Here is an 8372-nt window from a genome sequence, read left to right on the forward strand (position 1 = left end):
GGACCGGAGTCTTAGACTAACATTGCAATGATTCCTGGAATCCAAATTGAGATTTCTGAAACCTTTATTTTCCATTTTCATATAATTTTCGAAAAAAGCACAAAAAAATTTTCAAAATCATAAAAACCAAAAATATTTTATGTTTCTTGTTTGAGTCTAGTGTCTAATTTTAAGTTTGGTGTCTTGCATGCCTTGTTTATTTGATCTTGGTTCTATTTTCAAGTCAATAGTACAGGGAACTGAAGATTCAGAACATGCAGCAGAGGAATTACACAGAAAAAGCTGGGCATTCAAAACGCCCAGTGAAGAAGGACAGACTGGCGTTTAAACGCCAGCCAGGGTACCTGGTTGGGCGTTTAACGCCCAAAAAGGTAGTGCATTGGGCGTTAAACGCCAGAATGTGCACCATTCTGGGCGTTTAACGCCAGGATGGCACAAGAGGGAAGATTTTGTTTTCAAATCAATATTTTTCAAGTTTTCAAAGTTTTTCAAAATCAAATCTTTTTCAAATCATATCTTTTCAATCAAATGTTTTCAAAATCAATTTCTTTCCTTCTTCAAACATACTTGCTATCAATTAATGATTTGATTCAACATTTCAAGTATGTTGCCTTTTCTGTTGAGAAAGGTTTAATGTTTGAATCATATCTTTTCTTGTTAGGCAAGTCATTAATTTCTAAAATCAAATCTTTTTAAAATTGTATTCAAAACATATCTTTTCAATCATATCTTTTTAAAAGCATAATTTTTTTTCACATCTTTTTCAAAATAATTTTCAATCATATCTTTTTGATTTCTAATTTCAAAATCTTTTTCAAAAATCACTTGATTTCTTTCCCACTCTTGGTTTTCGAATATCAAATTAAAGTTTTTCAAAATGTTTTTAAAATCTTTTTTATTAATTTTCGAAAATTCTCTTTCCCTCTTCTCACATCCTTCTATTTATGGAATACCACTCCTCCTCAATGCACTAATTCGAACTATATCCCACTAAGTTCGAATTCTTCTCCTTCTTTCTTCTAATTTTCTGTTCTTCTGACACCTCAAGGAATCTCTATACTATGACATAGAGGATTCCATATTTTTCTTGTTCTCTTCTCTTTCTTATGAGCAGGAGCAAAGACAAAAGCATTCTTGTTGAAGCTGACCCTGAACCTGAAAGGACCTTGAAGCGAAAGCTAAGAGAAGCTAAGGCACAATTCTCTGTAGAGGACCTAACCGAATTCTTCAAAGAAGAAGAACACATGGCAGCCGAAAATAATAACAATGCCAACAATGCAAGGAAGGTGCTGGGTGACTTTACTGCACCTACTCCCGACTTCTATGGGAGAAGCATCTCTATCCCTGCCATTGGAGCAAACAACTTTGAGCTTAAGCCTCAATTAGTTTCTCTAATGCAACAGAATTGCAAGTTCCATGGACTTCCATTGGAAGATCCTCATCAGTTCTTAGCTGAGTTCTTGCAAATCTGTGACACTGTCAAGACTAATAGGGTTGACCCTGAGGTCTACAGACTTATGCTATTCCCTTTTGCTGTAAGAGACAGAGCTAGGACATGGTTGAACTCACAACCTAAAGAAAGCCTGGACTCATGGGAAAAGCTAGTCAATGCCTTCTTGGCAAAGTTCTTTCCACCTCAAAAATTGAGTAAGCTTAGAGTGGAAGTCCAAACCTTCAGACAGAAGGATGGAGAATCCCTCTATGAAGCTTGGGAAAGATACAAACAATTGATCAGAAAATGTCCATCTGACATGCTTTCTGAATGGAGCATCATAGGTATTTTCTATGATGGTCTCTCTGAACTATCTAAGATGTCTTTGGATAGCTCTGCTGGAGGATCTCTTCATCTGAAGAAGACGCCTACAAAGGCTCAACAGCTAATTGAAATGGTTGCAAATAACCAATTCATGTACACTTCTGAAAGAAATCCTGTGAACAATGGGACAAGTCAGAAGAAAGGAGTTCTTGAGATTGATGCTCTGAATGCCATATTGGCTCAGAACAAGATATTGACTCAACAAGTCAATTTGATTTCTCAAAGTCTGTCTGGAATGCAAAATGCACCAAGCAGTACTAAGGATGCTTCATCTGAGGAAGAAGCCTATGATCCTGAGAACCCTTCAATGGAAGAGGTGAATTACCTAGGAGAACCCTATGGAAACACCTATAATTCTTCATGGAGAAATCACCCAAATTTCTCATGGAAGAATCAAGAGAGACCTCTACAAGGTTTCAACAACAATAATGGTGGAAGAAACAGGTTTAGCAATGGCAAGCCTTTTCCATCATCTTCTCAGCAACAGACAGAGAATTCTAAGCAGAACCCCTCTGACTTAGCAACCATGGTCTCTGATCTAATCAAAACCACTCAAAGTTTCATGACTGAAACAAGGTCCTCCATTAGGAATCTGGAGGCACAAGTGGGACAGCTGAGCAAGAAAGTTACTGAACTCCCTCCAAGTACTCTCCCAAGCAATACAGAAGAAAATCCAAAAGGAGAGTGCAAGGCCATAAACATGGCCGAATCTGGAGAGGAAAGAGAGGAAGTGAACGCCACTGAGGAAGACCTCAATGGACGTGCACTGGCCTCCAATGAGTTCCCAAATGAGGAACCATGGGAATCTGAGGCTCAAAATGAGACCATAGAGATTCCATTGGACTTACTTCTGCCATTCATGAGCTCTGATGAGTATTCTTCCTCTGAAGAGGATGAGTATGTCACTGAAGAGCAAGTTGCTAAATACCTTGGAGCAATCATGAAGCTAAATGACAAGTTATTTGGAAATGAGACTTGGGAGGATGAACCCCCTTTGCTCACCAAAGAACTGGATGACTTGTCTAGGCAGAAATTACCTCAAAAGAGACAAGATCCTGGGAAGTTTTCCATACCCTGTACCATAGGCACCATGACCTTCAAGAAGGCTCTGTGTGACTTAGGGTCAAGTGTAAACCTCATGCCTCTCTCTGCAATGGAGAAGCTAGGGATCTTTGAGGTACAAGCTGCAAGAATCTCATTAGAGATGGCAGACAACTCAAGAAAACAAGCTCATGGACTTGTAGAGGATGTTTTGGTGAAGATTGAAGACCACTACATCCCTGCTGATTTTATAGTCCTAGAGACTGGGAAGTGCATGGATGAAACCATCATCCTTGGCAGACCCTTCCTAGCCACAGCTAAGGCTGTGATTGATGTTGATGGAGGTGAACTGATCATTCAAGTGAATGGAGAATCCTTTGTGTTTAAGGCTCAAGGATATCCCTCTGTCACCATGGAGAGGAAGCATGAAGAGCTTCTCTCAAATTAGAGTCAAGCAGAGCCCCCACAGTCAAACTCTAAGTTTGGTGTTGGGAGGCCACAACCAAACTCTAAGTTTGGTGTTGAACCCCCACATTCAAACTCTAAGTTTGGTGTTGGGAGGTTCCAACATTGCTCTGAGTATCTGTGAGGCTCCATGAGAGCCCTTTGTCAAGCTACTGACATTAAAGAAGCGCTTATTGGGAGGCAACCCAATGTTACATTTTATCTATTTTTTTTGTTATTTTATGTTTTTTGTAGGTTGATGATCATAAGAAGTCACAAAATCAATTGAAAAAGCAAAAACAGAATGAAAAACAGGAAGAAAAACAGCACACCCTGGAGGAAGAACCTACTGGCGTTTAAACGCCAGCAAGGTTAGCAGGTGGGCGTTTAACGCCCAGTCTGGCACCATTCTGGGCGTTTAACGCCAGAAAGGGGCACCAGACTGGCGTTAAACACCAGAAAAGGGCAAGAACCTGGCGTTAAACGCCAGAAATGGGCACCAGCCCGGCGTTTAACGCCAGAATTGGCTCAAAACGTGATTTTACATGCCATTTGGTGCAGTGATGACTTTTCCTTGACACCACAGGATCTGTGGACCCCACAGGATCTCCACCAACCCAACCACTCTCTCTTCTTCTTCACCCATTCACCAATCACCTCAATACCTCTTCCCCAAAAACCCTTCACCTATCAAATCCCATCTTTCTCTTCACCACTCACATCCATCCTTCATAAAACCCCACCTACCTCACCCTTCAAATTCAAACCACTTCCCCTCCCAAACCCACCCACACATGACCGAACCATGAACCCCCCCTCTCCTATATATACCCTTCTTCACCCCTTCATTTTCACACAACCTAAAACACCACTTCTCCCCCTATTTGGCCGAACACTAAGCCACTCCCTTCTTCCTCATTTCTTCTTCTTCTACTCTCTTCTTTCTTCTTTTGCTCGAGGACGAGCAAACCTTTTAAGTTTGGTGTGGTAAAAGCGTTGCTTTTTCGTTTTTCCATAACCATTTATGGCATCCAAGGCCGGAGAAACCTCTAGAAAGAGGAAAGGGAAGGCAAAAGCTTCCACCTCCGAGTCATGGGAGATGGAAAGATTCATCTCAAGGGTGCATCAAGACCACTTCTATGAAGTTGTGGCCTTGAAGAAGGTGATCCCCGAGGTCCCTTTTTCACTCAAAAAGAGTGAATATCCGGAGATCCGACATGAGATCCGAAGAAGAGGTTGGGAAGTTCTTACCAATCCCATTCAACAAGTCGGAATCTTGATGGTTCAAGAGTTCTATGCCAATGCATGGATCACCAAGAACCATGATCAAAGTGTGAACCCGGATCCAAAGAATTGGCTTACTATGGTTCGGGGGAAATACTTGGATTTTAGTCCGGAAAATGTAAGGTTAGCATTCAACTTGCCTATGATGCAAGGAGATGAACATCCTTACACTAGAAGGGTCAACTTTGATCAAAGGTTGGACCAAGTCCTCACAGTCATATGTGAAGAGGGCGTACAATGGAAGAGAGATTCAAGAGGGAAGCCGGTTCAATTGAGAAGGCATGACCTCAAACCCGTGGCTAGAGGATGGTTGGAGTTTATCCAACGCTCAATCATTCCCACTAGCAACCGGTCCGAAGTTACTCTAGACCGGGCCATCATGATCCATAGCATCATGATTGGAGAAGAAGTGGAAGTTCATGAGGTTATAGCCCAAGAACTCTATAAGGTGGCGGATAAGTCCTCTACCTTAGCAAGGTTAGCCTTTCCTCATCTCATTTGTCACCTCTGTTATTCAGTTGGAGTTGACATAGAGGGAGACGTCCTTATTGATGAGGACAAGTCCATCACCAAGAAAAGGATGGAGCAAACAAGAGACCCCTCTCATCATGAGATCCCTGAGATGCCTCAAGGGGTGCACTTTCCTCCACAAGACTATTGGGAGCAACTGAACACCTCCCTAGGAGAATTGAGTTCCAACATGGGACAACTAAGGGTGGAGCATCAAGAACACTCCATCATCCTCCATGAAATTAGAGAAGATCAAAGAATCATGAGAGAGGAGCAACAAAGACAAGGAAGAGACATTGAGGAGCTCAAGCACTCCATAAGACCTTCAAGAGGAAGAACAAGCCGCCATCACTAAGGTGGACCCGTTCTTTAATCTCCTTGTTCTTTATTTTCTTGTTTTTCGAAAATTGTGCTTTATGTTTATCTATGTTTGTGCCTTATGATCATTAGTTTCTATGCCTTAAAGTTATGAATGTCCTATGAATCCATCACCTTTCTTAAATAAACAATGTTCTTAATTGAAAAGGGAAGAATTGCATGAATTTTGAATTTTATAACAGTTTAATTATCTTGATGTGGTGGCAATACTTTTGTTCTCTGAATGTATGCTTAAACAGTGCATATGTCTTTTGAATTTGTGGTTCATGAATGTTGGCTCTTGAAAGAATAATGAAAAAGGAGACATGTTACTGAGGATCTGAAAAATCATAAAAATGATTCTTGAAGCAAGAAAAAGCAGTGAAAAAAAAAAGAGAAGCAAGCGAAAAAAAAACGAAAAAGAAAAGAAAAAAAAAAGAAAGAAATAAAGTTGTGATCCAAGGCAATAAGAGTGTGCTTAAGAACCCTGGACACCTCTAATTGGGGACTCTAGCAAAGCTGAGTCACAATCTGAAAAAGGTTCACCCAATTATGTGTCTGTGGCATGTATGTATCCGGTGGTAATACTGGAAGACAGAGTGCTTTGGGCCACGGCCAAGACTCAATAAGTAGCTGTGTTCAAGAATCATCATACTTAACTAGGAGAATCAATAACACTATCTGAATTCTGAGTTCCTAAAGAAGCCAATCATTCTGAATTTCAAAGGATAGAGTGAGATGCCAAAATTGTTCAGAGGCAAAAAGCTAAAAGTCCCGCTCATCTAATTAATACTGATCTTCATAGATGTTTTTGGAATTCATTGCATATTCTCTTCTTTTTATCTTATTTGATTTTCAGTTGCTTGGGGACAAGCAACAATTTAAGTTTGGTGTTGTGATGAGCGGATAATTTGTACGCTTTTTGGCATTGTTTTTAGTATGTTTTTAGTAGTTTGAGTTGAGTTTTTAGTATATTTTTATTAGTTTTTAGTTAAAATTCACTTTTCTGGACTTTACTATGAGTTTGTGTGTTTTTCTGTGATTTCAGGTATTTTCTGGCTGAAATTGAGGGACCTGAGCAAAAATTTGATTCAGAGACTGAAAAGGACTGCAGATGCTGTTGGATTCTGACCTCCCTGCACTCGAAGTGGATTTTCTGGAGCTACAGAAGCCCAATTGGCGCGCTCTCAACGGCGTTGGAAAGTAGACATCCTGGGCTTTCCAGCAATATATGATAGTCCATACTTTTCCCAAGATTTGATGGCCCAAACCGGCGTTCAAAGTCACCTACAGAATTTCCAGCGTTAAACGCCGGAACTGGCACCTAGATGGGAGTTAAACGCCCAAACTGGCATAAAAGCTGGCGTTTAACTCCATTCCTAGGCTACTAGTCTCTATAAATAGGACCTTTTCTATTGTATTAGGGAGATCTTTCAATCTTAGAATCTTTGTATCATGTTTTTATGATTGAACCCTCTTTGGAGGCTGGCCATTCGGCCATGCCTAGACCTTGTTCTTATGTATTTCAACGGTGGAGTTTCTACACACCATAGATTAAGGTGTGGAGCTCTGCTGTACCTCGAGTATTAATGCAATTACTATTGTTCTTCTATTCAATTCCGCTTGTTCTTTGTCCAAGATACTTGTTCTTCAACTTGATGATGATGATGGATCCGTCACTCATCTCATTCTCACCTATGAACAAAGTGACTGACAACCACTCTTGTTCTACAAGCAATCAAGGCTCTAGTGTTTATCTCTTGGATTCCTGATACACGATGCATGGTTGATCGCCTGACAACCGAGTGCTCGCTGACAACCGAGCCAGCCATTCCGTGAGAGTCTTCGTATAGGCGAGAACTGATGGCGGCATTCAAGAGAATCCGAAGGTCTAACCTTGTCTGTGGTATTCTGAGTAGATTCAATGATTGAATGACTGTGACGTGCTTCAAACTCCTAGCAGGCGGGGCGTTAGTGACAGACGCAAAAGAATCGATGGATTTCCCGGCCTGACAGAACCGACAGCTGATTAGCCATATGCTGTGACAGAGCATAGGAACATTTTCACTGAGAGGATGGGAGGTAGCCACTGACAACGGTGAAACCCTTGCATACGCTTGCCATGGAAAGGAGTAAGATTTGGATGAAGACAGTAGAAAGCAGAGAGACGGAAGGGAAAGCATCTTCATACGCTTATCTGAAGCTCTCACCAATGATATACATAAGTATCTCTATCTTTATCTTTATGCTTTATTCGTATATCACCATACCCATTTGAGTCTGCCTGACTAAGATTTACAAGGTGACCATAGCTTGCTTCATACCAACAATCTCCGTGGGATCGACCCTTACTCACGTAAGGTATTACTTGGACGACCCAGTGCACTTGCTGGTTAGTTGTGCAAAGTTGTGTAGTGATCACAATTTCGCGCACCAATTACATATGGCCTACAACGAGGAGCAATCTGTTGATGGAAAAGTTATTTCTATCAGCCCAGAAGAGGATGACAGCTTTGTTCCTGAAAATTTGAATATGGTGGGGAAGACTCTTTTGGATAAAGAACTTAGCTTCAGCAGTTGCAAGGCAGCTCTTCTGGGAATTTGAGGTCATCCGAATGGAGTAGCCATCTCCGATGTTAGCAGGAATAAAATGCTCATCAGCTTTAAGGATGTGCGGAAAGGGATCCAAATACGTAACGGAGGGCCCTGGAGTATTCGAGGGAGTCTTCTTAACCTGCAGATATGGAATGGACAACAGTCAGTCTATGAAGTGGATCATAGGTATATGGAATTATGAGTACAAATACACGAACTTCCACTTAATTATATAACAAGAAAAACAGCGAAAATTATTGGTAACAAAATAGGAACTGTGATGGAAACAGAAAATTTCAGATTGCATGATACACTACAAAGAACG

At 41.0% G+C, this 8372-nt stretch overlaps 1 non-coding gene across 1 annotated transcript; it reads right to left on the reverse strand.

The window, feature by feature from the left end:
* Nucleotides 1-1649: 1649 nt before the first annotated feature.
* LOC130952350 (small nucleolar RNA R71) lies at nucleotides 1650-1753 on the reverse strand. The gene has a single exon (XR_009074531.1). It is a non-coding gene; the product is annotated as a small nucleolar RNA R71 (small nucleolar RNA).
* Nucleotides 1754-8372: the final 6619 nt, after the last annotated feature.

The sequence above is a fragment of the Arachis stenosperma genome, chromosome 9 (genome assembly GCF_014773155.1).
Source record: "Arachis stenosperma cultivar V10309 chromosome 9, arast.V10309.gnm1.PFL2, whole genome shotgun sequence".
In the NCBI taxonomy this organism is placed as follows: domain Eukaryota; kingdom Viridiplantae; phylum Streptophyta; class Magnoliopsida; order Fabales; family Fabaceae; genus Arachis; species Arachis stenosperma.